The sequence below is a fragment of the Schistocerca nitens genome, chromosome 7 (genome assembly GCF_023898315.1).
Source record: "Schistocerca nitens isolate TAMUIC-IGC-003100 chromosome 7, iqSchNite1.1, whole genome shotgun sequence".
Lineage (NCBI taxonomy): Eukaryota > Metazoa > Arthropoda > Insecta > Orthoptera > Acrididae > Schistocerca > Schistocerca nitens.
In genome coordinates this window covers 477,853,660-477,876,703 of record NC_064620.1, presented here as the reverse complement: position 1 = coordinate 477,876,703, position 23,044 = coordinate 477,853,660, and positions in this window count along the sequence as shown.

Here is a 23,044-nt window from a genome sequence, read left to right as displayed (position 1 = left end):
TGGACATGGAACGTAGACCATTGGGAATCTGGAGACGCAGAAATTATAAGCATTTCAAATGTAGTGCCGTCGAAGAATGTTAAAAATTGAGAGGACAGGTAAAGCACGAAGTGCTAAAAGAGTAAGTGCGGGCGGTTCGGGCAATAAGTGGTGTAAGTTCGCGAATCTCTTGTCGACCCCTGTACGTTAGTGTAGCTATTCTGACATTGGCCTCTCAATATGTATGTTCTTTAATGTCGTTTCTTGTTAACAATATCAGTTTATTCCCAAGAATTAGAAGGTTTCACTCGGTTAATTCTAGGCAGAGATCCAGTCTGCCTTTTGGTCGCAACTCCATGAGTCTTGTGCAGAAAGGCTTGCAGTATTCTGCTGCAGCCATTTTCATTTAAGCTACCACACTAATTTAAATACATTATCAGTAACTCATTCGCTTTCAAATGTAAACTAAAGAGTTTCCTCATGGGTCACTCTTTCTATTCTGTCGAGGAGTTCCTTGAAACATTAAGCTTGATCAAGTATTACACACTGTGGATGGCGTGTTTATAAACTTACAGTTCGTCGTCTTTTTGGGATTCATAAAGACTTTATCTTATCTATTATTACTTTTCTGGTATAATTTCACGTATCGAAACGTTATGACTACGGCGATTTGCCCCTCAGTTTGCTCCTACGGAACTAGACGTGTAAAATAAATAAATAAATAAAGTGGGGCACCTGCTGTTGAACTTGAGAATAGTTCACTAGGCTCTGGACTGAGTATAACGGGGTAAATATGGGAGCAAACAAAAACTAGGATATCCAAACTAGATTACAGAACTTATTGAGTGCAGTAATTGCATAGAATTGAAAAGGTTAGCACAGGAGAGGACGACATGGATGACAACATTAACGTAGTCGAAAAGACTAGTAACTTAAAAAAGAAGTTGTGAAACGGCTGAATTTTTTTCTACGAAGTAGACTGCTTGAAAGACACTAGCATATTGCTGAAATGTCTGGAATACATTTCAGGGCGGACTAGTACGGGTCATGGAGCGTACACAAATAAGGCCAGTACAAATGAACAAAGATTTGCTCGAAATAGAGTGTAGCGGAAATGATGAAAGACTTCAACTGGCAGGCAAGCTAAAAATGTGTCAAGAATCTATATAGTGGCAACCCACATAAAAATATGAGAAATTAGATTACGGCGGAATCTGCGAATATTCTTTAATTCCCTCCACACTGTTCCCACAGAAATCGTTCAGAGAAAAAAACCGTACAAGTCCGAGTAGGATACGCGCTGTGAGGGTTCCGTACGAACTTAATTATGGTCTGGTGCAGGTCTTTCTACTAGACGATACTTTGGCGACTTACGTGTCCCTAAAGTATCGTAGTTATCTAACTGGGGAAAAGGGACCTACAGATTAACATGGAATCTGAATCACGTGTTTCTGGTGACCCCTTATATCGCTGTGAGGTAAAGGCGAGGTTTAAACGAATACTGAAAAATACGTGATGCGAGCGAGATTCGATCGCGTGACCCCTCGGTTTCAAGATATGCGCTTTATCGCTTTTTTCATTTATTTATTTTTTTACCGCTACTCACCAGGCACCACAAGTATATAGGTACTTCTTGTATATGTTTTAATGAATGAGTTTGCGAGTATCAAAATATGACATATCTGGCCGTATCTTTTCACTGCAGTTGTTTATCCCAACTTGTCAAAAATTTCAACCTCATACCTCTGCCCGGTGTGTATGAAATCTTAATGTATGTGAAATCTTATGGGACTTAACTGCTAAGGTCATCAGTCCCTAACCTTACACACTACTTAACCTAAATTGTCCTAAGGACAAACACACACACCCATGCCCGAAGGAGGACTCGAACCTCCGCCGGGACCTCTGCCCGGTCCTGAGGAAAAGAAGTCTTAACAGACGGATAGACAGACGAACGGACAACAAAAGGAAAAAGTTTTTAATGTGGCGCAATTACAAATTAACAATTTTTTGGAATTTTTTCTTTAGCTGTGCTTTGAAATCTAGCTTCTTGCCAAATTTCATGATATTAGGTCAGTTAGTCTCTAGTACTGTGAAACCTTACATTTTGTTAACTTTCATGATTCTAGGTGGACGGGTAGCATCCTATACGTTTTGATGAGTGAGTTTGCGAGCATCGAAATACTTGGCAAAAGACTGTATTTTTTAACTGCAATGGTTTAGAAGCTACAATTTTTTGGCATCGCCAAGGGACTGCAGACCTTAGTATGCTTCGTAAATTTCAGCTTGATACCGCTACCCATTCCTGAGAGACCGGCTTGTTAACGGGCCCACAGATGGACAATAAATTAAACCTATAATGGTTCGGTTTTTAACGATTAAGGTACCTGACCCAACAAATGATAAGAACATTATGTCCACAGGGATATAAAAAAAATACACTACTGGCCATTAAAATTTCTACACTACGAAGATGACGTGCTACAGTCGCGATATTTCACCGACAGGAAAATGATGCTGTGATATGCAAATAATTTGCTTTTCAGAGCATTCACCCAAGTTGGCACCGGTGGCAACACCTACAACGTGCTGACATGAGGAAAGTTTCCAACCGATTTCTCATACACAAATAGCAGTTGACCGGCGTTGCCTGGTGAAATGTTGTTGTGATGCCTCGTGTGAGGAGGAGAAGTGCGTACCATCACGTTTCCGACTTTGATAAAGGTCGGATTGTAGCTTATCGCGATTGCGGTTGCTCGTATCGCAACATTGCTGCTCGAGTTGGTCGAGATCCAATGACTGTGAGCAGAATATGGAATCGGTGGGTTCAGGAGGGTAATACGGAACGCCGTGCTGGATCCCAACAGCCTCGTATCACTAGCAGTCGAGATGACAGGCATCTTATCCACATGGCTGTAACGGATCGTGCAGCCACGTCTCGATCCCTGAGTCAACAGATGGGGACGATTGCAAGACAACAACCATTTGCACGAACAGTTCGACGACGTTTGCAGCAGCATGGGCTGTCAGCTCGGAGACCATGGCTGCGGTTACCCTTGACGCTGCATCACAGACAGGAGCGCCTGCGATGGTGCACTCAACGACGAACCTAGGTGCACGAATGGCAAAACGTCATTTTTTCGGATGAATCCAGGTTCTGTTTACAGCATCATGATGGTTGAATCCGTGTTTGGCGACATCGCGGTGAACGCACATTGGAAGCGTGTATTCGTCATCACCATACTGGCGTATCACCCGGCGTGATGGTATGGGATGCCATTAGTTACACGTCTCGGTCACCTCTTGTTCGCAGTGACGGCACTTTGAACAGTGGACGCTACATTTCAGATGTGGTACGACCCGTGGCTCTACCCTTCATTCGATCCCTACGAAACCCTACATTTCAGCAGGATAATGCACGACCGCATGTTGCAGGTCCTGAATACAGAAAATGTTCGACTGCTGCCCTGGCCTGCACATTCTCCAGATCTCTCACCAACTGAAAACGTCTGGTCCATGGTGGCCGAGCAACTGGCTCGTCACAATACGCCAGTCTCTAGTCTTGATGAACCGTGGTATCGTGTTGAAGCTGCATGGGCAGCTGTAGCTGTACACGCCATCCAAGCTCTGTTTGACTCAAAAAATGGTTCCGAGCACTATGCGACTTCTGAGGTCATCAGTCGCCTAGAACTTAGAACTAATTAAATCTAAGTAACCTAAGGACATCACACACATCCATGCCCGAGGCAGGATTCGAACCTGCGACCGTAGCGGTTGCTCGGCTCCAGACTGTAGCGCCTAGAACCGCACGGCCACTCCGGCCGGCTGTGTTTGACTCAATGCCCAGGCGTATCAAGGCCGTTATTACGGCCAGAGGCGGTTGCTCTGGGTACTGAATTCTCAGGATCTGTGCACCCAAAACTGCGTGAAAATGTAATCACATGTCAGTTCTAGTATAATATATTTGTCCAATGAATACCCGTTTATGATTTGCATTTCTTCTTGGTGTAGCGATTTTAATGGCCAGTAGTGTAGTTGACAGAATGAGATTTTCACTCTGCAGCGGAGTGTGCGCTGATATGAAACTTCCTGGCAGATTAAAACTGTGTGCCCGACCGAGACTCGAACTCGGGACCTTTGCCTTTCGCGGGCAAGTGCTCTACCAATTGGTAGAGCACTTGCCCGCGAAAGGCAAAGGTCCCGAGTTCGAGTCTCGGTCGGGCACACAGTTTTAATCTGCCAGGAAGTTTCAGTAGTGTAGTTATTTACGCTCTTCATCCACGAGTTTGACGTGCAGTAATCATATCGTATGGCGTCTAATATCCCACTGCCGAGTACTTTGCAATAATTCAAAGAGTATTGAGGCCGATGAGCATGCTGATAGGTTTCCAATCCTTATGTTCGCTGCGCTTATAATCTGCGTGACTACGTTATTATTTCCATTTAATCATAGGGAAGAGGGATATTTTTGATTTTTATTTGGTTGTCTACTTGGATAACTCCCAAACGAAATAAATGTAAATACAAAAAAAAAACTATGAAAGTAACTCACTTACTACGACTTCCATACCACTTTCAACATCAGCTCTCTCCCCTTACATGTAAACAGTTAACGCCGTTTGATTAGCTATTGATAGCTGGAAATGTCGGACCTTAGAGAATGTTTCGCTTACCACAAAGGATGCAGCACGGAGTAACTGTCGGTAGGTAATTTTGCTAATTACACTGTGCCTTTCTAGAAAAACAGCTAGCTTTAAATTTACATACGAATTAAACGCTTGAATCTCCTTCTGTGCCTTTCCCGTGTCTCTACGGGTCGGCATGTTATATCGGTTCTGTTAATGCTAGTTATTGTCCGGGTGTACTTCCTGCCACCACTTCTCCCTGCGACGGAACGTGTGTGCCTCATCAGTCTGCGTATAGGGTAAATCTCATGTTAAAGTGTGAGAACGTTTTGTAAATGTTTGCGTAACGTGTCTCTGAGGCGGGGCGTGCGTACCGGACTGTTATCCACCAAGTTCGACGTAGGGAAACTTCCTGAAAACATCTAGGCTGGCCGGCGCTCAGAACCCCGTAGTTAATCAGCCGGGCGTATCCGATACGAGGCTGGCACCAATCTCCGCATCACGGAAGCGGACGCTTTAATGCACTCAGCTATCCAAGCATATGTTTTTTAGCGCTTGAGTGATTTTTGTTAGATTCAATTAAGCGCCACCCATGTTGTTACACGTCGTACATATGCAGCAGAATTAATTAATCTGAAACACGACAGATCAGTTTCATATTTTTACGCCATTCGTAGCTGTTGTCACGGTTATTGCGCAGGAGCTTTGATGGAGAGGGATGAGAAATCAGTAATGGAATAATTATCTGCCTCCAACGATGTCCAAGTTTATTAAATTCCTGATAAATTTCCCGATTGGTATTAGCAGCGATCTAGAAAATATTTCCGCGAAACGACACCGAGGCCGTAGTGGTACACAGTCTAACTAATCGTTCTGGCTCACGGGTTATTATTGCACTGCTAGTTGGGGAGACATAGTAACTTTAAAGCTTGTTGGACCCGGTTGACGACTAGGTCTTGTACCTCGCGACCACACCCCTTCCATCTGGCAGTGCATGCGGGCCGCCAGCGGTCCAGGCTTGTTCTTGCACCGCCCTCTTGGCTCCTCCGGAGTCCGCAGTCGAACTACCCATTCACATGAGCCGGAAGAACAACGATGGCAACCCAAAGATAGGGCCACAGTTATTACATACCGACAACGCCACTGCTGCCACCAGCGGACAGGTAACGCTTGCGAAACCAAGTGGTGCCAATCAACACAAGAAGAATACAATTTCTCTGCCTCGTGATGACTGGGTGTTGTGTGATGTCCTTAGATTAGTTAGCTTTAAGTAGTTCTAAGTTCTAGGGGACTGATGACCATAGATGTTAAGTCCCATAGCGCTCAGAGCCATTTTTTTTAAGAATACAAACAACCGCAACCATGTCAACAAAATGATACAGTCTGGCCTCCAACACAGGACGGAAACCTACAACAGCACCAACGCGAGCCGCAGCACGGCTCATACAAATCAATGTGTGTGGCTATGTTCTTCCCAGTGTAGACATTGCTCCAAGACGAAGTCGTACGTTGTCACTGGGCTGCTGATTTCACTTCGGCGTCGTCATCGCCGAGTGTAGCGATTTCTTAGCCGAACAGGTCGATGTTACTCCGCAAGTGAATTGCTATTGAACTGCTGAACTCCATGGAATAGGATGTGCCCTTGTGCAGTGATATGAAACCGCGCACTACTCACCAACGTGACTCCTGATGTGCGTCGTAATTCCTGTTATGCTGACGTCATCTGTTGTTAGTCGCTCGAATTGCTAGGAGTCTTACTCCGCGTGTCGAATCGACTGCCCCGTGCAACCAGTGTTGCTAGAGGCAAGACTATTCTTTACTGGAGTTGCGACCACGCGACTCACTTTCACATCCACACATCATGACTGGAGAACTGCCTGTCGACGAAACGAGACGACCGTGTCAAGTTTGCGGTAAGGACTCCTTATGCGGACAGGGTCACTTTTCTTTTACCCTGTCCCTCGCCACTGTAACAGCATACATTTCGTCGGGCAACCGGAGTAGTAAAAACACATCTAGAGACTGTACGAGATTTAATTTTGCGGGAGATTAATAGTGTGAAATGAAGGTATGGTTACACAGAATACCAACTTCTATGACACTTTGCCCTCTCTGCACTATCTCCTTAGCCTGGCTGTAAGTATTAGCACAAGCAGCCGCCGTCACTTCACCAGTGCCTAATATTTCAAGAAGAGTAAGTTGAAACTGGCGTCGAGGCGCAGTAGAGGTAACATTCCAGTTTTTCTGTAGCACAAAACCAGTATGTTAACCAGAGATAAGTAATCGAGTGAATAATTCGCAAAATGTTATATACATTTGTGTATGATGACGTGTGACATCATATATTAGCGACAATGGTTTTGGAGGTGTTGCTAAATATCTTAACTTGACGCATTTGATATCTGCGTAGATCGAAACAAATGGACAGAAATCGTAGGGACTCTTTAAGACATTACTGAATGTCAAATGTAAAAACTGAAGCATGTTCCATTTGGTCAGTGAAGCCCATCATACGGGGAAAAAAGAGAAAAATATACACAGAATTGAATCACGGTTATTATAATGCAAATCGAGAAAAACTGCATACGACAGAGATTATGTCGCTGCCAACTCAAAAGAACGGGTACATACAATCTCGGGCGAAATACTGGGCATGAAAAAGATTTTCGTGTGCAAGGTGGAGTGAATGATGACTTTTGATGAAACAGCGATGTTAACATTTCAACACAATCTCACAATGCTTTGCCGCGTCGTATGTGACATCACTTTGTCAGATGTAGAAATGACTATCACTGCTTGTAAGGTTCACAAATTCTGATCCTGATAGATTACCCAGACGAAACATGAACGTTAATCTTGGCCTATTGTACTTCATTGCCAGTAGAGGCTGATTGAAAGCCAACCAAGGTCCGTCATAATTAAGAGATCACCCATCAGTAGAAAGGTCTAACAAGCCCTTCGGCTTTCGTAGTGGCGAAAGTACATCGGATGAGATTCGAAACGGTTAGTCATTCATATTATATCCAGATTTAGAGTCAAATGATTTCTATTCATTCTTTAATTTAGAAGTCTGAGAAATTATCATTACATGTGAAAGTGATCGCCATTGTATAGGGATATGTACATTTCGTTTAAACACTAACGCCGAGAAGTAACCCGAAAAGGTCTTTATCAGCGAAATATGTACGAGGGTTGGAGCTTTAATTGTGGCAAGTATTTATTTACTGCTCGTACAAAATATATAAGTGTTTCAAAGTTTTACTGACCTTCAAAGTAGTCACCAGCACTGTGTATAACTCGTTGCCAGCGATGTGGAAGTCGTAGGGTAGTCTTAGCAGTGCGCGGTCTATTGCACGACGAATTTGTAGCAGTTCTGAAGCGAATGCTGTGAAGTGTTTCCTTCAATTTAGAAATCGAAGTCACAAGGGCTTAAGTCAGGGGAGTGCAGTAGGTGGTATAGCACTTAGCAGCCCCCTTAGTCAAAGAAATCAGTAACAGCTTGCACTGTACGTGCTTGAGCATTGCCCTGTAAAATGATGGTCAGGTCCTGCAGAAAGTGTCATCACTTCTATGTTGGAACACAACCTACGACCAGTTTAGAGACACAAGTGTTGACACTTTCAGCAGGACCTGACCGTCATTTTGCAGGTCAATGCTCAAGCTGCTAAGTGCTATAACACCTACTGCACTCCCATGACTTATCCCCTCGTAAGTACAACTCGATTTCTAAACTGAAGGAAACACTTCACGGCATTCGCTTCAGAACTGCTACAAATTCGTCGGGCAATAGTCCGCGCGTCTTCAACTGTCAGCACAAATGGCACTGCTAAGACTATCCTACGACAGCCACATCGCTGGAAACGGACTATACACAGTACTGGTGACTACTTTGAAGGTCAGTAAAACTTTGAAATACGTATCTCTTTTGTACGAGCTGTAAATAAATACTTGCCACTAATAAAGTTCTCAGCTTCTACTCCGACATGTGGAGGACTTCTTGCGTCCTCCTAGTCCTCAGACCCAACAAATCCCTTCAAGTCGCCACTTCCTGTCGTCCCATCTGCCTCACTTCCATCTTCAGTAAGGTCTTAGAATCCATCCTCTCCTGTTGTATCCAACACCACCTCCATCAAAACCACGTCCTTCCCGTTACCCAGCGTGGCTTCCGACACTCCTTCTCCGCCGGAGGCCAACTCCTTAACCTCGTCCACCTTCTCTCCCTCCACCTTAACTCCCATCGCTCTGCCATTTTTGTTTACCTTGACCTACAAAATGCCTATGACCGTGAATGGCATCCCGTCCGAGTCTTCAAATTCCAAACCTACGCCCTGCCTATCAATTTAGTCCATTTGGTCACTTCCTTTCACCCACGCCGTCCTTCCAATGTCACCCTCCACGACACCAACTCCCGTATCATTTATCCCACTGCTGGCGTCCCCCAGGACTCTGTCCTCTCCTCTCTCTTCTATCTCCTGTACACCACCAATATGCCCAAGCCACCAATACCTGTCCATCTCCTCCAACATGCTGATGACACCGCTTTCCTGGTTCTCTATCCCATCCTTTAACAGTTCCAATGCACCCTCCAAACCCACCTTTACGAGTTCACCACTTTGTGTAACCAGTGGTTCCTTTGTATCAACCCCACCCAAACCCAGGAAATCATCATAGGCTGCACCACCCACTCCCTCTGTGTCCATGATTTCTATCTAACCATTTATAGTCGTCCCATCCACCTCACCCCCACCCTGAGATGGCCTCACCCTCGACCGTCACCTCACCTGGACCCCTTATCTCCTGACCATCCACCAGAAAGTCCATTCTTGCCTCCACCTCCTGAAACTCCTCTATGGCCAGACATGGGGATTGCATCCTTCCACCATCCTCCACAGCTACAAGTCCCTCATCTGTCCTATCCTCTGTTATGCCAGTATTGCGTGGATTCCCCCCCCCCCCAGCCCCACTTTTATAAGGCCCTCCAAATCCTAGAACGCCATGCACTTCTCCTTGCCTTTCATATCCGCCTTCCTCCCCCACATGATTCCTGTATGTCCTCATCCCCTTCCCCTACCTCCTCCTTTTCCTCCTCCTCCTCCTCTTCTTTTACACTGTCCACAGGCTTGATCCCCCCACCCCCTGGTTTCCTCCTTCCTCACCACCCCCCATCCATTGATGTATCCTCTATCGCTGCATCACTCCCTCTCTCCAGCTTCACAACCTCCATCTCCTTCATCAGAGCAATTTCCAGCACCTCCGCCTCCCAGATGTTGAACTTTGCTGTGACATCTACCCTTCCTACTAACTGTAGCCTGGCCTTGTTCCCCCCCCCCCTCCCTGGGGCCCCCTTTTCCTCCCCCTCTTTCTCCCAGAGCGGATTTTCCTCCTCCTCTCCTGCGTCCCTACACCCACTCCTCGGCTGTTTTCCTCTCCCATCCCGTCCCTCCCCAGCCACCGTTTGGTGCGCCCCCCACTTCATCCCCCTTTCTCTCCCTTCTTTTTCGTCTCTATTTCCCTTCTCCCTCGTTTCCCACGCCTGGCAGATCTTTATTCATCATCAAGTGTGCCGTGCTAGTGTTGTGTGCGGCGCCGTTCTACAGTGCAATCAGTGATGTGACTTAAGGGTATAAGGAACGCTCTATGCTTACAATGTTAAATTGAGCTAAAAGTTAGGAACATTTTATCATTTGTTATTTGGACGATACTCTTGATTTTTTCACAGAACGCAGAGATATGTTCTGCTTTTACGCTGAATTATTAATTTTGAAAAAATAATGTATAGTTTTTCAGATATTTTATTTTTTGTAAATGTTAAAAAAAGTTATACATTTTAACAAGTATTTAAAAATTTACATCCATTAATACAAAATAATTCCACATATCTTTTAATTCAGATATATTAGAAGGTCTTAAGGAACAACTGCAGAAAATTTCATCTTTCTACTATAAATAGGCCCTGAGAAAATGTACCTTATACACAAAAAAACTAAAGTTACTGGAAATTAGCTTCAAAGTTTTTACTTCAGTACAAGCCTGCTCCATAGCTTGTACCATCAGAATCGTCCAACAGCTTCCTCTTGATGGCTGTGCTATGCTGTCTAGTCATCTTTGAATATACTTTTATGGCATTATCTGAAGACCTGAGCCGTTCCTTGTCCAAACAAAGCATAGCTGCGGCAGTTCGTAGTCCTACACAGAGCCCCAACTTCTGCAGAACTTTGCACTTTGTTATATTGCCCTGATTAAATGATGAAACAGCATCATAAACCCCAAAGTGAAGTGTGTTTATACCCACAAACACAGTTTTAGGTAGTCTATTCCATATCACATGGTTCACACACTCATTTGGATTTTGAGTCTGGCCATGAAGACATTTCTTTAGTAGACTAATATCTGCGAGGTCTCGGAATATTGGTTTTATTTCATCCATTATGGCAGGTGGCAGGTGATGAGGGTGATTGTATTGTTCCTTAGTTACCTTGCCTCTGTTGTACTTGCACCAACTATCGTCTCCTTTTGGACATAGCTCATGTTGGGAATTCTCATTGTTTGAAGCTGTATGAAAAAACAGAGCCCAGACTGCTCTTCTCATTAATTCTGCATCTGCTGTATTCTGTCTTATTGCTAGACCATAGCACTTCTGAATATGATCTATTTTAGCATCTGTCAGTCTATTTTTCCCATCTAAAGTTTTTCCATCGCTCAATTTCTTGCCTTTCATGCTAGCCTTGAGCCGTCGAAGTCTTGATCCCATCCTTTTCTGAACATGGCCAACACACTCCAGTTTGGAAATTTTCACATCGTTACCATAGGGTCTCAGTTCCTCAATTTCTTTGAAAGCCTTTGCGTCACCATCTCCAAGATAATTTATGTATCTAACGTTGTACCATTTTACTGAGCGTTGATAAATACTTCTTACACCAGCAACTTCCATACCACCACTTGATCCATAGTAATTTGCCATTCACTCCTCTTCACGTTTAGTTTTCATTTTCTCCTTGCATCTGCAATGCTTGGAAAGTATTGCCACATCAACTACCTTACCAGTGTCCACACTTGTAGCTGTTACTACACCATTCAGAGATGTGTGGCCTTTCTTCTGCCAGCTTCCATCAAAAGCTATGGACAAGTCTCTGCTATTATTATTTTCAACAACTGCTTCCTCAACAGCATCTTTCATGTTTTCCTGTGCCACATCTTCTACAGCAGAGCCTATTGCAATTATGTGTTTGTTAAATTTTGAAGGTGGAGGAGGGAGGTTCATCACACCACACAACATGGCACCTACAGCCCTGCCGTTTCCTACACACCGTAATCCATAAACCAGTCTAATGTTTATATCGTGTAGTTTACCTGTATCTGCAGTAACATGTGAGGAATTGAAGAAAGTAACACTGTGTTTGCAATAACTGCACATCAACTCTAATTCACAAGCAAGTCCTACATGTAAGTTTGTTTTCAATGAAACACCACATTTTCCACATTGTTTGCAGCACACATTGTTCTCCAAAACGTCTGATAATAAAGAGACGTTAATTACCTCATATTTTGTAGTCCCAGCATTTAGTTTCTTGTATTCTTCTTCAATTCCAGCTAGTTTTCTTCTTGCAGCATTTTCCGGTGTAGTGGCAGCAGCATCACTCAATGTATCACTACCAGTGTTGAGGTTAGTCGCTACTGGGACATCAGATACTAAAGAAGATGAATCAGACGAATTTTTAGTACACTTTACTTTCTTCCGCCAATGTACACGCTTTCTAAATACCTTCAGACTAGGTCTTGGCATGTTGAAGGAAAGAAAACTCAATGACTTCTCCACATACGACTTTCACGACAATGACATGGATGTACTCACAAAGGAAACAATACAAATGGTGCAGAATCTATTGTCAACTGTCTAGCAGTGTAGCCAACAGAAAAGCTAACTCTCTTGCGCTCAATTATATCTCTGGCAAGGCTGTCTATATCAGGTATATTTCGTGTCTCAGATACAAGGTGTGGAACATCGTGTGTTGAAATTATTTTAAAACATTATTTAAAATAGTTCTCTTCACGTCATCCAAATATTTTATACATGGTATTAAACGAGAGAGTCTAAATTTTTCGAAAATGCATTAACCCAAAAATCGATTTTTTCATCGAAAAACTCATTCCGTATACCCTTAAATTGTGTGCTCCACCTGATTGTTCTACGCTACACCATCCATGAATTGGCTGTTTTAATTATTCTGCGACTTTTTATGCTCTGCCCGTACTTTGCCTGGCGCCCTTTAGTCCTTACAGCGCCTGATTTTGTGTGTACAATACTTTTTTTAGATGTTTACCTCCGTTTTTCAGTCGCCGCTTTTTTGTGCTTTCTTCTGTTACGTTCCGCCATGTTTCCTTCTTTATATTGTTTTAAATGTGGCCCTGTATACTTATAATGTCTTTGAGCTGAAGGGCAGCGCCTATGCTGCTGCCATCCCACCCCAGATGGGGAACTGGAAATACAATAAAGAAAAAATGTGGTTATGAAACACAGAGAAGTATCCGTTGGATACAAAATCACTTTGTTCATTGAGTAAACTTATGGGTTCATGCTTTTTGGCCTTGTAAATCCCCAACTCCTCTAACAAGTCGAGAGCGCGATCCTCCTGCTCTTTTGGAAGATGCATACATCTCTCAATATTCCATATAGGGTGGCCAGTTTCTGCAAAATACGTTCCCAATACAGTTTTGTTATGTGCCTGCAAATGCTCCCTGAATCTTATTTTAAAAGAACGGCTGGTTTGACAGATATTTAGTCCCAACTGCTAGAAACGATATTCTAAACCCCAGAATCATCAAAATTTATCAGAATTATTACTCAAATTATGTTTTACATGGATTTTCAGAGTGTTGTTAACTTGATAACTACATATAACCTTAGATTTCTTGAAACAATTTGATGATTCTGGTGCCAAAATGCGTGAATCCACAAGGGTACTCAATTGGCAAAGCGATTTTGTGACCAACGCCTACTTTGCTTTGTTTGATAACCACTTTTTATTCTTTATTGAACTTCCATTCCCCCAAGAGGAGGGACGGGGGCTGGCAGCAGTGTAATATGCAACTCTGCAGCCTAAGGAGTTAAAAACATAATGAGGAGATAGTAAAACAATAAGACGGGCGACAAAATGGGGACCGGTTAAAAACTGGAACTTGGCGAAAAGTTGCGAAATTAAAATTAAAAAAAACGGTTGGTGATGCTGATTAAAACACATAGTGATTAGACAGGCAACACTGAACAGGCATGCACAACACTGAACACTCATTTAAAACTAGATCATAGAGTAGGCACAATGGCAGCCAAGGGGGGGGGGGGAGACCTGCGCCGATGAGGGGAAAAAAGGGGGAGAGTAAAGAAAAACAAAGGAGCAGATGGAGGGAAAGAACACATAAAACAGGGAGCAGGTCTGTCGCAGGAAGGAGAGGGGAAGGTAGAGGAGGGGAAAACAAAAGGATTTGGGGGAGAGAATGGGGTCAAAGAGAGGGTAGGCGGGGAAAAAACAGGAGGGAAAAGGGGGAGAGGGACCCTGGGAAAAGGACAGACGGACAGAGGGGGAGGTGAGAATCAGAATTGATAGGAGGCATAAATGGAGAGAGAGAGGGCATCATCCAGGACTGGAGTTGATGGAGTCCACCTTGCACAATGTGTAAGGGATGCAGAGGTGTTGGAGGAAAAGGAGGAGGTGGGGGCCTTATAAAAGTGGGTGGGGGGGTAGGAGATCCAGGCCTCGTTGGTGTAACAGAGGATAGGATGGATGAGGGATTTGTATGTTTGGATGATGGTGGAAAGATGAAATCCCCATATCTGGCCAGACAGGAGTTTCAGGAGGTGGAGGCAGGAATGTGCTTTCTGCTGGATGGTCAGGAGATGAGGGTCCAGGTGAGGTGATGGTCAAGGGTGAGGCCATAGGCATCTCAGGCTGGGGAGAGCTGGATGGGGCGACCATAAGTAGTAAGGTAGAAATCATGGAGACAGAAGGAGCAGGTGGTGTGGGTTGTGATGAGTGGCTGGGTTTTGGAGGGGTTGATACAAAGGAACCATTGGTTACACCAAGTGGTGAACTGGTGAAGGTGGTTTGGAAGGTGTGATGGGACAGTTGGAGGGTAGGACAGACAGCCAGGAAGCATATTGGAGGAGGTGGAGGTGGACAGGTGGGGATATCGGCCTTTTACAGGAGACAGAGGAGAGGGGAGAGAACAGAACCCTAGGGGCACCATCAGTGGAAGGTGACATAGGAAGGACCGCATGAGAGGGAGGAAGCGGCCAGATACACAAAGAGATAGGCGGGGCATAGGTATGGAGTTTAAAGAGGAGATCAGGATGCCATATGCAGTCGTAGACATTTTGGAGGTTGAGTGAAACAAAAATGGCGGAGCAATGGGAGTTAAGTTGGAGGGAGAGAAGGTGAATAAAATTAAGGAGTTGGTTTTTGGTGGAGAAGGAGTTTCGGAAGCCACACTGGGTAAGGGAGAGGAGGTGGTGTTGATGGAGGTGGTGATGTTTACTATGGGAGAGGATGGATTGGAAGACATTACTGAAGATGGAGGCGAGGCAGATGGGATGATAGGAAGAGGCAATGGAAGAGGGTTTGTTGCGTTTGAGGAGTAAGAGGACAAGGGGAAGTCTTGCACAGGATGGCGTAGAAGCCATAAGAGAGGCTGATATTGTAGGAATTGGTAAGAACAATCAGGAAGGAGAATAAGCATTCTGTGAGGTGGCGGTAGGTAACATAGTTGTGAGCAGCGGCTGTGTTGCATTTTGACTGGAGGATACATTTGATGTATTGTGATGAGATTGGAGCGTTGATATTGGAGGGGGGCAACTGCCCTAAATACTGGAGACTGGGAGCATGGGGAGTGATTGGTGCGTTCCATGAGGTCGGGGAAAAGGATATAATCAAAGTGGCGATCATCAGGGATGGAGAAGACCTCAGAAAGGTGGGAAGCGAAGTAGTTGGCCTTACTGAGGTTATTGGGAAGGGGGTGGACATTTTGGTGAAGGGAGTAATGGGGTGCAGAATGGGAACCAGTAAGGTGAGGGAAAGCTGACCAGTACTTGGAGGAGTTGATACGGAGGGCAGCATTGAGTAGTGAAAGAATCTTGCGCCAGTTCCAGCGTTTCATTGCTGTAATGAGCTTCTGTAAGTGTCGCTGTATTTGCAGGTGGCATTTGAGTGTACCAATGTCAAGACTGCACAAGAAGGAGCGATAGAGCGATAGAGATTGTGGCATTGACGAAGAAGGAGGAGGACAGCCCTCAGAGGGAGAGTGGGATGGTGGGGGTGGATGGTTTTAGTGGGAACATGAGCCTCCACAGCGACACAATGGCTTTCTGAAGGAAGGACGAGGCATGGACAATGTCGTCAGGACACTGATAGGTAAAAAGGTGGTTTTTCGACCTGGGTGACGATGGATCGCTGGTGGACATCCCATTTGGCCCAATGGTAGACATGGACTACCTTGGGAAGCGGTGCAGGGTGGGGAGCTGGAGGGGGTTGGTGAGCAGACTGTATGGTGAGAAGGTTGGGGGAGGAGGTCGCCACCTGTTTTTAGTCTTTGGCTGAATCGTAGGATGGTCTTACTAAATTCTCTTAATATCTAAGTGCTAAAAAGTGCCACATACATGTTACCTGTATGTGGAATAAAATATCTTCAGTGTGGATGTCCTGAGGGGACATAAATGGCTACAGAATGTGAATCAGAAAGTCGCTTTCTATTACAGAAGCTAACATTGGCACATGGTCGAATGTTAGTGGGGGACGGAAGTTATTAACCCTTAGTTTCAGGTTTTGACACTGAAGGTAGGTTAGTTTCCATGTTCTAATGCGCAAATTTTACCTATAAAGCACCATATTAAGAACTAAGCGTCTCCTTCTCCTTGAAAGAAAGTAATAAACACGACCATTCTGTTATTTTAAACACTGTAGGCAGTTTTGTTATCTTCTTTAACTAATCCAGTATAACAAGAAACGCACTTAACTCTGATGTACAGCTGGTAATAAATACAATGTAATTGTTACCTGTAATTCTCGTTTTCAGTAAATTGCCAACTTTGGACAAGAAGAAAAAAGAAAAATATCTGCTGCCTAAAACTAACACAGAAATTTATAAGATAAAGTAACATCGATATTGGTTGAATATATTTTTTCCACTCTCTGCCTATAGAGCATTTTGAGAGTTTGGTAGAACATACTTCTCTAACGGGATTAAAAATGTTGATAATATTTCTGGATTGGGCGTATTATTGTCAAGAATATATTTGGAAATAAAGTATGTAGCCAGAATTATCAATCCACCTTCCTAATCCACAAAACCGTTATTAAATCTGCATTTTCTACATTAATGCTCAACAGTAATTGGATCTTTCGTACGAAGTGTGATTATAAGACGCAATCATTAAAACCAACCAGATGGAAAAAGTAAGAAAAGTGTTCATTATTTCAAAAGTAATCGTCGTAACTGCTAACACATTTGTCCCGTTGTGTGACAGCCTTCATAAAGAAATGTTTGCCGTTGTCCACGAAACAACATCTTCGTCCAAAGCAAATAAACGGCAACGAATGTCTTTTTTTTTCAGGGCTCCAAAAATGTGGAAATCGCATGAGAAGATCAAGGGACAGTGTGGAGCATCTGTCAGCGTTCCCTCCTAAACTTCTATAACCTAGACAACATGTGGGCTCTGGGAGGCCATTTTGTTGGCAGGTTGTTTCGAGTACGCTCCATAAGTTTCGCTGGACAGCCTTACACATTCTCCATACAGTCCCTTTGCGACCTCAATTTCAGCCCTGATGAAAGACATTCGTGGTCGTCGATTTGCTTCGGACGGAGAGGGGCACGCCTGGGAACACTGATAATTTCGTGGGTAACCGCAGACATTTTTTCATGAAGCCATTGGCGGTCTTGTCTCACAGATGAATAAATGTGTTAATATTTATGGTGGTTACTTTCGAAGTGACAAACAGGTTACTTACTTTTTTCCATCTGTCTCCCTTGCATCAGACTGTCCCTTATAATTCAAGAGATGTGATGCTGGTGTTGTGAGGAATGTCTGCTTCGAAGTTCTTTGACATGACATGCAGACGCGCAGAGATCGTCCATCTACTGTTGATGGCACGTATCATTAGCTGAATCCATCCTGGGTCTCACAGATCAATGTGTGCTATACTGCGAAGGCTAGAGAACGGCGCGGAACATCTGTGTGGTAATCACCTTATTGGAACACAGAACTATGAACGAATGCAATAAAGATTAAAAACGAGATCGCTACGCCCTGACAAAGATGTGGCAGCTCCCTCTTTTATAAATAAAACGAGATTTCAATTTGTTTAAAAGTATTTAAGTTTTGCCTCCTATCCCAAGCGCTAAAGTTAAGTGATTTAGCTCAAATGAGCCACCGCTATATGATCGACGAAAGTAAAAATCCACTCAAAAATTTAAATTATCTCTATATGAATCGTAACTGGGTCTCTTGAATTCGCATCTATTTGCGTTCAGTAATATTCCGAGGCTTCGGCTGCCGCTAACAGCCAAAGAACACTGAGCGACAAAACAGTGCGTAAATAAATAATTAAGCTTCACACGGCAATGGATACTACTGCACTGTGCACTAAATTAATTGCTACAAAAGTCAACAATGTAATTTCAGTTCACTTTGTAAATGAACGACGGACTACTGTGAATAAAACAGACTGTGCCTACTGAAATAATATTACGAAAATACTACCTCGTAGTAATAACATTCAAATAGCCTTTTTAAAAAATGGACTGTAACTACAGCAGCTCCGATGCAAATATATACTGGCCAGTCCTGAGCAAATACAAACCAAAGCCTCACTAAATAATTTCAAAATTAGGAGACCTGAGTTTCTCACAGCAACAATGGTGAAATAACTTACAGAATGCAGCCTGACGACGACGTCGTCGATAACCGCCGATATTTCGGCAGGAGCACCCCCTTCCCATCTCCAAGGCGTAGCTGCAGCAAATAAGCGCTGTGCAAGGGAATTTAGAACCTCGGTTTCCAGAAAAACTCTGGAAAATTCACATATCACATACACTGTAGTCACTAGCATCATCACAAAGCACAAATGATCGACGTCAGAAATGGTCGATAGTGAAATTAATATCAGTGGGTGAGGTAAAATAAACTTTTTGTCCTGCTTTTTGACAAGGGAGAGAGCACAATTCCATGTAGAATTTAATCAAAAACCACCATCTCTATTTATAAGCTTACTTGCTAATTTAATTCAGCGGCTTCCTTAATAACACTATCCCAGTAACTGTAAGTGCATGCAGGAGTCTCCGTGCTGTTATATTTTATCTCAGTACAACGGTCCTCCACATTCCTGATAGTCTCACCAATAAATGACATGCCACAACTGCAAGGAAGAAGTTAGGTACCTGCTTCACGAAAACCAGGTTCATCTTTTACGGAACCTAAAGGGACCCTGATCTTAGATGGTGGTCGGAAAACACACTTCACATCATATTTCCGCAAAATACGACCAATCCTTTTCGAAAAGCTGCCTGCGTAAGGCAAAAAGGCCGTAGACTATTGTGGCTTCTCGGTATTATCATCACCCACCCGATACAATGACAGTCGAAGCGCAACCCACGTCTGATCTGTCATTCGCTATAAGAATTCTGACAAAGGGACAGAATTTATGCTACCTCTCCCGTTGATTACTAATTTCACTATCGATAACTGCTGACGTCCGTCATCTTGGTTTGTGATTAGTGGTAGTGTTTATTGTGTGTGTGTGGCGCGTGAGTGTGAGTGTTATCTTTGCAGATGTTTTTTTATAACCGACGTTTTAAATTCCCTTGCTTAGCGCTTACTTGCTGTAGATATGCTCTGAAAATGGCGGGGTCTGTCTAAATATCGGCGGTTGTCGACGACGTGACCCAACTCAATTTCCGTCAGTTATTTGAACAATTTCCAATATTCTTGTTTCTGTGAGACAACAGAGGAGTGTGGCTTCCTTGGGACACGAAGCTGGATGGTGGCTCGGATTTCTCAGATGTGATCATGAAACAAACCTACTCCATAAATCATACTAATATAATAACTGCGAAAGTGTGTTTATCTGTTACCTTTTCACGACGAAACCACGGAACCGATTTCTATGACATTAGACATGGAGATAGCTTAAAATCTGAGCAAGAACTACTTTAGAGTCACTTTAAAAAGTAAGACGGTGAAATAGGGCGTGAAACATCTTTTTTTACGTTAATAGACATAAACTACGTTATAAGTTATTAAACTGTTGCATAATGTGGACGTTGTATTATGCGTAGCCACTTCAGTAGCGTGATGGGCACATGTGTGCTTCCACCCATACACCTCCGCATACACCACTCGGCAGTGACACTGGGTGTGCTGCTGCTGCGTCATGAATTGCGACACGAAGGGGGTGGGGGGTGGGGGGGGGGGCGGCGCACATCGCGATGTATCGAAGTATGCTTTACCAAACAGGCAGTCGCTTGAGGACAGCTGATGCTACTGTACCTACAACAGATTACTCGCTCACTATTACCCATCATATAACTACTGATATGGAAGTGCAAAAAGTGGTTCAAATGGCTCTGAGCACTATGGGACTTAACTTCTGAGGTCATCAGTCCCCAAGACTTAAAACTACTTAAACATAACTAACCTAAGGACGCCACACACATCCATGCCCGAGGCAGGATTCGAACCTGCGACTGTAGCAGCCGCGCGGATGGAAGTGCAGCTGTGGCTTATTCACAGAATGAATTTTTCCTGCTTCTTGGTCTTCTCCCATCACTCAGCAACAGTTTGAAATTAATATTATCCTACATTTATACCTGTTAGACTTGCCCGTTTCTACCTCTCCCCCCCACCACCTTCCATGATTCTATACACAAATGAACTTCCATACATAACACATCTTCAAATATATGATTACTTTACAAATGTGGAAGTCCACAAGGACAAGGCTTGTTACCGACAGGGCATACACGGCCTTGTTTCGAGCTGGAGGAAGACCGTAACGGGATGGAGATTATGTGGAAAAATAGGGTGTATAGGTAAAACATCATTCTTTCGTGTATATAATTCTCATTATGTTCAATAAAAAATTGTTGAAGAAAAAACTGTGATGCATTACTTTCTGGGCAACCCTCGTAGTTTATTTGTAACGACTAGTTACGGCGGAACACTTACGCAATTTTCTGATCCACTATAAGCCAAAGGAGTACTTTCATTCCTTCGCCTATTTATGGTAGAACTCATATAATACTATTTGTCACGGATTCCATACGTCAGGAATGTATACTCTGTAATGTGTAGTGACGTGACTCACAACATGTTATAGGATATACACTACTGATGTCTGCAGTCCACGACCACTAATATTATATGGATTCGATAATACATGGGGCAAGAAATGAAAGCAACCTTTTGGTTTATAGTGGATCTGATGATAGAATAAGTGTTGCGCTGAAACTAGTCGTATGAAATAAATTTATCTGATGATACAGCTGTGGTGGTTCGTTTCCTTTATTTATATCATCAGGCACAGTCCCATGTCCATGAAAAGGATGGGCTTCCACATATGCACATTTGGAAAGTAATCAGAAATTTGTAGCTGCGTTAAACATGGAAGTTTATTTGTGTATGGAATCATGGAAAAGGGGGGGGGGGGGGGAGGGGAGCGGGTGATTGAAACTCGTATAAAGCTAGGACAACATTAATTTCAAATTGTTGCTGAGTGATGGAAGAAGAGCAACAAGCAGAAAAAATCCCTTACATTAATAAGGAGCAGTTAGCCACAGCTGTACTTGCGTGTCAGTTATCGTATGATGGGTAATGGTGAGTGAGCAAGCTGTTTCCAGAATGAGATTTTCACTCTGCAACGGAGTGTGCGCTGATATGAAACTTTCTCGCATATTAAAACTGTGTACCGGACCATTCCCGGCGGGGTCAGGGATTTTATCTGTCTCGTGATGACTGGGTGTTGTGTGCTGTCCTTAGGTTAGTTAGGTTTAAGTAGTTCTAAGTTCTAGGGGACCGATGACCATAGATGTTAAGTCCCATAGTGCTCAGAGCCATTTTTTTGTGCACCGGACCGAGACTCGAACTCGAGACTTTTGATTTTCGCGGGCAAGTACTCTATTATCTGAGCTACCCAAACACGACTCACGATCCGTCTTCACAGCCTCAGTTCCGCCAGTACCTCGTCTCCTACCTTCCAAACTTCACAGAAGCTCTTCTGCAAACCTTGCAGAAATAGCACTTCTGGAAGAAAGGATATTGCGGAGACATGGCTTAACCACAGCCTGGAGGATGTTTGCAGAATGAGATTTTAGATCTGCAACGGAGTGTGCGCTGATATGAAACTTCCTGGCAGATTAAAACTGTGTTTCGGTCCGAGACTCGAACTCGAGACCTTTGATTTTCGCGGGCAAGTGCTCTACCGTCTGAGCTGCCAAAGCACGACTTACGACCCTTCCTCACAGCCTCACTTCCGCCAGTATCTCGTAGAGCACTTGCTCGCCAAAGGCAAAAGTCCCGAGTTCGGGTCTGGGTCTGGCGCACAGTTTTAATATGCCAGGAAGTTTCAAGCAAGCTGTTGTACGTGCAAGAACATCAGGTACCCTCACGTGGCTGCCTGTTTGGGTAGGCATCAAAGCCACCATCCAGGTTTGCATTCCAAGAAATCCACACTCCGCCGTTGTCGCACGGAAATAAGAGTTCGTTCACTTTTTCACTCCAGTGGGGTACAAGAGCCTGGGCGAAGCTGCTTCGTGGACCCCAACTGCGAATACTCCTTTCCCTGCTGCAAAGGATGCCGTCTCCGCCACTGGCCACTGGCCACGTGGTTTCGACCTGACGTCATCGAGCGTCGCCGTGGCCGACGCCTGCGCGTCGTCCGAACTCCTGACGGGCGGACGTCCCGTCACTTTGACCAGCTCTAATCGCAGCATCTTTTCTAGAGAGCATCCACATTTACCACTGAATGTACCTACAAAATTCTATCACGGTATGACTTAGTTCAGGATATACGACTTAGTACACCTAGACATTCAGGGAAATTTAGCTTTCGCTTAAAACGGAGCGCAGATCAGGTAGACCATACGCACCTAGTGTTTGATGAGAACTTAGTGATTGGTTCAAATGGCTCTGAGCACTATGCGACTTAACTTCGAAGGTCATCAGTCGCCTAGAACTTAGAACTAATTAAACCTAAGTAACCTACTGACATCACACACATCCATGCCCGAGGCAGGATTAGAACTTGCGACCGTAGCGGTCGCTCGGCTCCAAACTGTAGCGCCTAGAACCGCATGGCCACTCCAGCCGGCAAAAACTTAGTGACTGCCAACAAACTATAACGTAATTGTAAACACTTTTTTAAATTTCTTCTCACGTACCTGCTTAGTAAAGAAGTAAT